The 9274-nt window shown below is 44.3% G+C and overlaps 1 pseudogene; it reads left to right on the forward strand.

Annotated features, from left to right (window-relative positions):
* The first annotated feature begins 4837 nt into the window (after positions 1-4837).
* LOC147982761 (uncharacterized) lies at positions 4838-9274 on the forward strand (annotated as a pseudogene).

Here is a 9274-nt window from a genome sequence, read left to right on the forward strand (position 1 = left end):
TCTGGTAGCGCGAATGCACGCTTCTTTCTTTGCAGGGTCCATTGTTCTAACACTTATCAGCCGGTTGTTTAGCACTCTACAGTGCCCTTCAATCTCTTTCCAGTTGCTCCATTTTGGTAGCAAGGCTATTGGGTAGTTGATTGTGATTGGTAGGTTTGTACAAACAAGCCCTTCGAGCATAATTCGTTTATGCAAACGATGAATTATGAGTGGCAACCGGCTTGAGATGTTAAATTCAGAGTAATTGACCCAAATATTCTTACAGTGCAATTTCAATGTTTGGGTGGCTGGAAAAGGGCAATGGAAGAGGGTCCTTGGGGGATGGCAATGGGTATCCATTTACCCGCGTACCCTGCGGTTAAAAACCCTACTATGGTAAGGGTGTGTGACAAAATTTTACCCATGGCTACTTAAATGGGAAATAACATACCCATCCGGTAGAGAGGGAACGGGTATGGGATTGTATAACCCATGCTCACATACCCATGTACCCATCTAAAATGTTGACAAGTGAGTTTCCTTTAATATCCTAACGCATTAACTTTCCCCCCTAATCGCGCTAGGTAAAGTGCAGTCAAATTATCTCTATAATTTATCGTGATTTTGTGAACTTAAAATGTATGACTATTTGTTGTTATTTATGATTATGTGTTGTTGTTTAACATTTTTATGGGTTGCTTTATAGGCAAGGTTTTTTTTTTGTTTATGAGAATGTGTTGTTACAATTTGTTGTTGTACATTGTTGTTTAAAATGTGTTGCTATAAATAATTTATGATTATATCTTTCCTTTTACAACTATTTTCTACTCAATTTGATGTGTTGTAAACGCGGGTATTTTTACCCGCAGGTACCCATATACCCGGGAATGTATCTGGTGCACCGTGGCAATTTGTGCTACCGGTGCATCGGTCGCCCGTTGCACATTAAACAATATTCGAAAAAATCCGAAAAAATCTAGTGCATTGACACAACATCAATGTATGTTGTCAAAAAAATTTAATTCAATATTTGAAACATTGCTCGAGATACAAAAATTATAAATTTGACAGTGAATAGTACGTAACACAAGTTGGGCTTTAGTTTTGGCCCATTAACACACTAAGGTCAAATTTATCATTTTTGTATCTTGAGCATTGTTTTGAATTTTGATTTAAATTTTTGTGACAACATACATTGATATTGTGTCGATACACTGAATTATTTTCGATTTTTTTTGAATATTTTTGAATGTGCAACGGGGTCCGGTGCACCGGTAGCACCAATTGTCTTGGTGCACTAGATATGTTCCCTCATATACCCTGTCGAGTGATGGGTATGAGAAAAAGTTATACCATTGACGGGTATGGGTATGGGTGATAGGTAAGTTCCTGGTGGACGGGTATGGGGTGCCTCCACCCGTACCCATACCCTGCGGGTGCCATCCCTATCCTTCGGTTTTCGGGATTATGTTGTTCTTCTAAAGGAGTATGACGGATTCTCTGAAATTGATACCTCTGGTATAGATAGCATCAATATTTTTGTCAGAGTTAAGCATTTGTTCAATGAGCAAACACCCTCCGCGTCCTATAGCACGGAAGTGACCATGATTGTGATGCAAAGTCACTACTTCATGATGGTACGCCATTCAAAAGGCCATCAACAAAGTGTTACAGTGCTTATGAACAAGTGCAAAAAAGGTGACCGAGGGGTGCATCACTCGAAGAGCTCGTAAGTTTTTGCATCTTTAGTGCTCTTGTGTCGGCCATTTCAATATTTTTTTTCTCAATGTTGTAACTTGTTGATTACGACATTGTCTAGCACGCACATCATTCTATATTGTCCAAACGACGGAGGGCAAACCCTTCACATTGATGCATTGTTGAATGAAGCTCAATCGGCATAGCAACTGGATCAACATGTGCCTATGAAGAAGTTTCGGCTCGAGGAGAGGAAGCTTGAGATGGAGGCCGCTTTTTAGGAGTGGAGAATATGAGGTATTTGGCACAAACATCTAGTTCTTTTGCTTTTGGGGTCGATGTATTTAAAAAGTTTGTTGAACATGCGGTGCTCTAGAATTTAAATGTATGGTTGAATTGTTATTCATCTAGATACATTTGTCAAAGTGAACCTGGACTAGAGGCAGACATTTGGTTGTGTTTTATTCTATCTTTTCAGTGAAAGGGGTGTGCATTTGGTGCTTGCGGTTGCATGGCCCTCACCCATATCAGTGCGGACACGTCTGGATGTGTTCCCCGACATTTGAAGTCGTATGATTTGTGATTCACGTTTGAGTTGCCCTTATATTTTTTCCAAGTGGATAGTCTCAACACTTTATGCCTCCAATGTTATCCCTCAATTGTCCCATGGACACGAGCGGACACCTCTAATCCCCATAGCCTGGAACCAAACCTGGTGGGGGGACGACAAGAGGAGTCCGGACGGTCCACCCAACCCACTGTCAGTTGGGTGACATCTTCTCAAACTAAAGTTGCCATCCGGAAGAAAAAATCCCAAAAAAATTGAAAACTTGCAATCCGAAAAAAAGGTTGTCATGTTTGACAACTAAAGTTGCCATCCTCACGTCACTAAACTCATCATAAAAAACGTTCAGAGTTGTCATATGTTCATGCCACACGTGCGGCACTTATCAGGGTCCTTTTTTTTGCAGACCAACCTATGGTTGGATGGCTAGGACAATGGTATCCTAATGCATCACAATTCGAATCCTGGTGCTCGTATTTTTACGAATTTATTCAGAATTTCCGATGATGCACGTTCAATGGGAGAAGACGTTCCATCGACTATGAGACCCTCATCGTGACTTCGTAAACCTCAAGATTATATGGCAGCTCAGTCTCTCGGAGATGCTCATAGGGATAGTGTGTGCGTGTGTGTTCATAGGGGTGAGTGTATGCGCATATATATTCAATCATGGCAGTACAATGAACACCAAAAATAATAAAAAGTACATACAGATCCGTGGACCACGTAGCGACGACTACAAACACTGACGCGAGCCAAAGGCGCGCCATCGTTATCGCCCCTCCCTTGTTGGTGCCGGGGCAAAAATTGTTGTAGTTAACAACTGGTTGGGTTAAAACCAAATTCAACTTAATTAAAGAAAAAAATAGGAATGCTAAAACATGATGTAGGATATTAAGGCATGGCAAATCGAATTTTTTTATGAGAATTTATAGTGGTGTGAGGATGAAAACTTTAGTGAGCAAGCATGACAATTTTCTGAGAATAATTGAACCGAGGCGGATTTGCCATGCTCCCCAATTAAATTGTCACGCTCTACAAATATAATTTGTCATAAAAAACTTTGCCATGACTAAAAAGTGACGTTAATATTCAGATCCAAAAATAATAATATCAGCCAATGCTGTGATGTCCATGTATACCGACATCCTCCGAGTATAATTGACCTAACTACGTACGATCCACAAACAAGAAGATAGACCTAACTACGTACGATCCCACAAAAAAGAATATAAACTCCTCCCAAAAAAAAACGTATAATCCCACAGATCGATCAATGGGTGATATTGAGAACTCGCTCCCGGCTGCGGCGACGGCGGAGCGGAGCCGGCACGGCTTCTGGGCGTGGAAGGAGAGATTCGTTCTCAACCACCTCACCCTCTACAATCCTCACGACGACGACGATGACGCCAACGGCGTCGGGAGTGCCGACGCCGACCAGCGCAGTAGGCGCAGATTCCTATGGTGGATGACTATGCTCGAAATCGTCATCGTCCTTGGCACTGCATTACTCATGGCGTGCATCGAGCCGTCTACCGCCGGCCCGGCGGTGTACCTCGCCTCGCGCGTCGTCGGGTATGCCGGCCATGTCGTCGCCGTGTGCTGGGGGCTCCTCCTCATTCATCTATGGCAGGCGGTTTACGTGGACAACAGAAGAGACCAAAGGATCATTGACTCGTTGATGTAAATCTATTCTACTTTCGTGCTCGGTTAGTTTGATCATGCATGCATGTGTGGTGTTCATGGTAACAAAGGTTGTTCTACTTGATTATATCTAGTAGGTTTACGCATGATCGAGTTTGTATATAGTATGTGTGTGCCAAAAGGCTTTAATCAATCACGATGGTTGCGTCAAAGTCGATCGAAAGAAACAAGCAAAGCCCCATGAACCCACTTGTGTCGGTTTGATTGCCCGTTTTCAGAAGGAGGTGGTTGCCCGGTCTTAGAACGAGGCTCTACCATGAAGTGGTCGAATAGACGAGACATGATTTGATAGAGTGAATTGCATAAAACCACAATATTTCGGGCTTCATCTGCAGGAAACCACCTGGTCCCTAATCATTTTCAAAACTCATCGCACATTCAGTAAACTTTTTGCAAAAAGCACTGATCAGGTGATTTAGCCTGTTTAACCACTTTCCGACAAGTGGGGCCGGAATGTAAGGAGCTGATTTGGCAACAAATTGACGTATACCTCCCTGGATCTTAAAAGAAAAAGCAATCAAACCCCTCCCCCTCCCCCACGGAGGGCATCTCCTTCCTCGCGCGCAGCAACAGGGGGGGGCACACCGGCCGGCGAGACGCGTGTCGGCACAGAAGATCTCCCCGCAAGCGCCGGCCGTCTTCGCGAGGGCGAGGGCCAGCGGCGCACTGTCGCCACGAGCCTCCGCACGCTCTCGAGCCGTGCCACCTGGTCCTCTAGCGCACGCCGCAGCGTCGATCCAGGGTGTGGCGGCCATCGGAGCTCGGTCTGGGCGGCAGTGAGCTCCTGGCTCCATGAAGAGGAGGCGACAGGGTGGTGGCGCACCTCTCCTCTGATCCCCTGGAGCCGGCAGCACGCTCCTGGGCGTCAAGCAGCCTAGGCGTCCCCAAGAGATGGCCGAGGCGCGGCCACGGCAGGGCCTGGGCGTCCCCGATAGATGGCCGAGGCGCGGCCACGACAGGGGCTGGGCGCGCCGCCGGCCTTCAAGGCACCGAGCAGCAGCCGCACTTGCGCTGCTTCCGGCAGATGGCAGGGCTGGTGGAGCGAGCGCGTGCCGGAGAAAGTCCCCGCGTCCGCGAGTATGGAGGCGCTCCTCCCGCCACTTCTTTGTCGCCGCGAGTAAGAAGACGGGCGCGGCGGCGCTGGCAGTGGTCTCCGGCGATGGGAGGAGTGTGTCTGACAGCAGAGGAGCGGCGCCGACCGGACAACAGCCCGCCGGCGGTCAAGGTCTTTGGGGTATTTGGACTACTCGAGGTTATCCACAAGGGGAGGGCCTGATTGCGTTTTTCTTTTAGATGTAGGGGTGTGTGTGTTAATTTGTTGCCAAATCAGCTCCTTACATTCCGGCCCCACTTATCAGAAAGTGGTTCAACGGGCTAAATCACCTGATCAGTGCTTTTTTACAAAAAGTTCCCTGAATGCGCGGTGAGTTTTGCAAATAATTAAGGACTAGGTGGTTTTCTGCAGATGAAGCCCGAAATGTGGTGGTTTTATGCAATTTACTCTGATTTGATATGTTACAAATAGAGATCACGAGAAGGGCGACCCAAGCGCCCGTGACAGGGGTGGCCGAACCGGCCATGGCATAGTGATTGAAGCACCAACATGCCTCAATGATGTAGTCGTGTTAATGAACCTCGTCAAAAAATCTTAATATCGTGCTTGTGTTTGTGTGATTGCTTACCTTCAACGGATCGATGTGTGTTTCAAATAATTCTAACAATTGCTATCAGGAACAAAGTTTGACCTTCAAAGGTTGTGTTTCAGTTGATCTAGAGAAAGACTCAAGGCCGGGAAGAAATTGTCGTTGGTTACCGCGATTCTCCAAGGTATCATAAAGAACAATCATGGAGCACAGGCATGTGCGGTCTAGGGCTGGATTTGATTGAGCAGGGAACTCAAGCCATCGATTTTGGCACGCAGAAGCGGCCCGCAAGTGCTACCCCTACAACGCATACGGTGGGTGCCTGTTTCACATCGATCCAATCCAGGCGACGGCTACGGCACACGAGTCATAATTCCTAGAGGAAAGTATCGTTTTCCTCCTAAAATCCTCTCTGGTGGACCCCCCCCTCCCCCACTCCGCACTCTAATACTATCCCAATCACCCCCTGAAATCTTTAAAACCGGAACAATTCCCCCCTATGGTATTTTAGACTTGATTTTGAGAGGTTTCCACACAGTCTATGCTGACTGGACTTGTTGAGTAGGCAGGCATAAAATCCAGGTGCTTCCATTCCATCGTCGCATTGGTTTGTTTCCTCTTCTTTGTCTTGTGCTGCCTCGACTACGCTGTCGTGTACTACCCAGCTAGCGTCAGCGCCGCCCGGCGGCCACATGGCGCCAACCACGCGTCGGCTTTTGCGCCCGCCGGTGAGTCCTCTCTCTCTCTCTCTCTCTCTGCTTCCAGTGCCTCCTAAAATCAATCAACGGCGAGGGTTTTGGATAAAAATCATCCATGGCAAAGATTTGTCATTGAGAAGAGAATTTGGTGTGTTGATGAGGCACTGACATAAAGTTTGTCTTTTTGGGGCGGGTTGTGATGATGAGGCACTTGCAGATGATGAAGTTGGGGTTTCATTGCATTACTTTCGGAAATTTGAGACAGTGAGTGGCTTTCTTGAATACAAATGCAGGACTGATGGCAAGGATTTCTGTGGTTACAAAGAATTTGAACTATGAGAATTTAGTATCCTATTCAGAGCACATGTATCATGTTGAAAGAGGACATTGAAGGGGAGTTAGTTATAAAATGCACTGGCTTGCTCTAGGGAAAACTTTGAATGATGGTTTGATGTTCATACATGATGAAGCAACCATGTAGAAGATGGAGCATGCAACAGCTGTAGGGTTATGGGCAGAAATATATGTGGGGGAAGGGGCAATTTCTAAAAAATGAGGCAATTGGATAACACACTTGATAAACTACCAGTTTTAGTAGATGAAACTTACTCTAATCATAAAGGTAGCAAATTTGCTTTGATAAATGTGGAGGTTGTGGACACTGAAAAGGTGGATGAGATGCTTATAACATAGTGTGCATTAGTTACAGCCGTAAAACATCTTGAGGAAGAAGAAGATTGTCAGAAGCAAGTGACAGAAGTTGTGGTGGGCGTGAAAAGGACAGCTTCTGAGAAAGAAAATTTGAGAATAATAAATGATGCTCAAAACTTTGTGAGTACATATGAGAGCCCAGTGAAGATTGTGAAAATAGACCTGCTAAACTACTAGTTAAAAGGAGAAAAGTACCTATTGATATCAACAGCAGCAACAACTCAATTATCAACAGCAGCAAAAACTCCAATTACAGCAACAACAGCTCCAGCTGCAGTAACACCACCAGCACCAGCTCCTGTAGGGAGAGTAAAGTTTCCAAAGAATATAAGTTCTGCAAGGAAACAAACACCAGCAGTAGAGAGATAGACACCTTTAGCAGAGAGACAAACACCAGCGGCAGCTCCATCAGAGAGAGCAAGAATGCCAAAGTCTGCACAGAGACACACAACAACAACGGCTTCTGAATTGGAGTATGTATGTGTAGATCATTTCGAATGTGGAACAAGTGCAAAACATGTAATACATGTTGATGAAAAAGGAGAGGAAGGTGATGATGAGAGTGATATTGACTACCAGCCTCTTTCATAGCACATTTCTGCTGAAGAATCAAAGGCAGAGGAAGCTAGGAAATTAGCAAGGGAAATTAGGAGGCGGAAGAGAGCAAAGAAATTAGGGGATGTTGTTGGTCCTGTCATCAAAGATAATAATTTCACTCAAGGATTTTCTGGTGATGAAAAGTTGGATGAGATAGAAGATGATGGTGTGATGAATGTTCTTTTGATGAGGAAAGTGATGGTGACGGGGCACCCAGATTGTGAGAAGGAAAAGTCAATGGAAGAGATACGACAGCAAATCAGAAATACCTACATATGAGATTTGAATGGTTTTAAGAGGAAGGATTAAATGAAGAAAGCTCTGATAAAATATGGCATTAAAAGGCATGTGCATGTTGCTTCCACAAAGGATGAAAATCATAAGGATGTTGCAAAGTGTACTTGGCCTTGTTACAACTGGATGGTCTATGCTTCTAAAACTAGTAGAAATAAGTGGCTACAAGTGTCTGTCTTTGTAGATGAGCACCACTGCATTCCAAGAAAAGACAACAAACGTGTTACATCATCTGTTATTGCTACAAAGTATGGCAGGCTTATAAGAGCAAATCCCAATTGGAAGTTAGAGGATTTGAGGAAAATTATACTAGAGAACCTATCTACTGATGTGACAGTTGCACAGTGTAAGAAGTCAAAGAGAATGATCATGTAGAAACGGTTTCATTCCACTGAACGGGAGTACTCCAAATTGTTTAAGTATCAGCTAGAGCTCTTAAGAAATAACCCTGGAAGCATAGTTGCGGTAAAGTTGGACCAAGATGAAAAGGATGGATCATATGTATTTCAAAGGCTTTACATGTGTTTTGATGTCTTGAGAAAGGTTTCCTGGCAGGTTGTAGAAAATTTATTGGCCTTGATGGTTGTTTTTTCAAAGGTGCTTGTTATGGAAGATATTGTGTGATATAGGAAGAGATGCAAATGACCAGATGTATCCTATTGCTTGGGCTTTTGTGGAGAAAGAGACCTATGATTCATGGTTCTAGTTTCTTGCAATATTAAACAAGGACTTGAAATAGGTAATCAAGCAGATGGGTTGGTATTTATGTTAGATCAGCAAAAGGGACTGATAGGGGAAATTGAGGACATTTTACCTAAGCTGAGCATATAATGTGTGCAACACACATATATGCTAATTGGAATGAAAAACACCCTGGCCATGATCTTCAGAAAAGTTTTTGGAGATGTGCAAAATCTCCAGACAAAGTGAGTTTCAACTACAATAGGGCAAGGCTAGTACAGTTCCCTGTTGAGGGTGCTAAAGACACGTTGGACACTGATCTAGTTCATTGGAGCAGGGCCTACATGAAATTGGGGTCCAATTATGATTCAGTGGGTAACAACATGTGTGAGTCTTTCAACAACTACATCCTATTAGCTAGGTACCTATCTCTATTCTGAGTGGATCAGATGCAAAATTATCGTCTGAGTACAAGAAAATATATCGAAGTCAATTAACTAGAAAGGAACTATAGGCCCGAACATTTTTGAAAAACTAAAGCAAAACATAAGGAGATCGGGTTTCTGTCATGTAATGTGGAATGGGAAAGATGGCTTTGAAGTGCAAGAGCATGAGAAATTCAAATTTACAGTGAACTTGCAGCAATGGACTTGCTCATGTAGGTATTGGCAGCTCTCAGGATTACCATGTTGCCATGGCATTAG

This window comes from Triticum urartu, chromosome 2A (genome assembly GCF_056163025.1).
Source record: "Triticum urartu cultivar PI428250 chromosome 2A, HENAU_Tu73, whole genome shotgun sequence".
In the NCBI taxonomy this organism is placed as follows: Eukaryota; Viridiplantae; Streptophyta; class Magnoliopsida; order Poales; family Poaceae; genus Triticum; species Triticum urartu.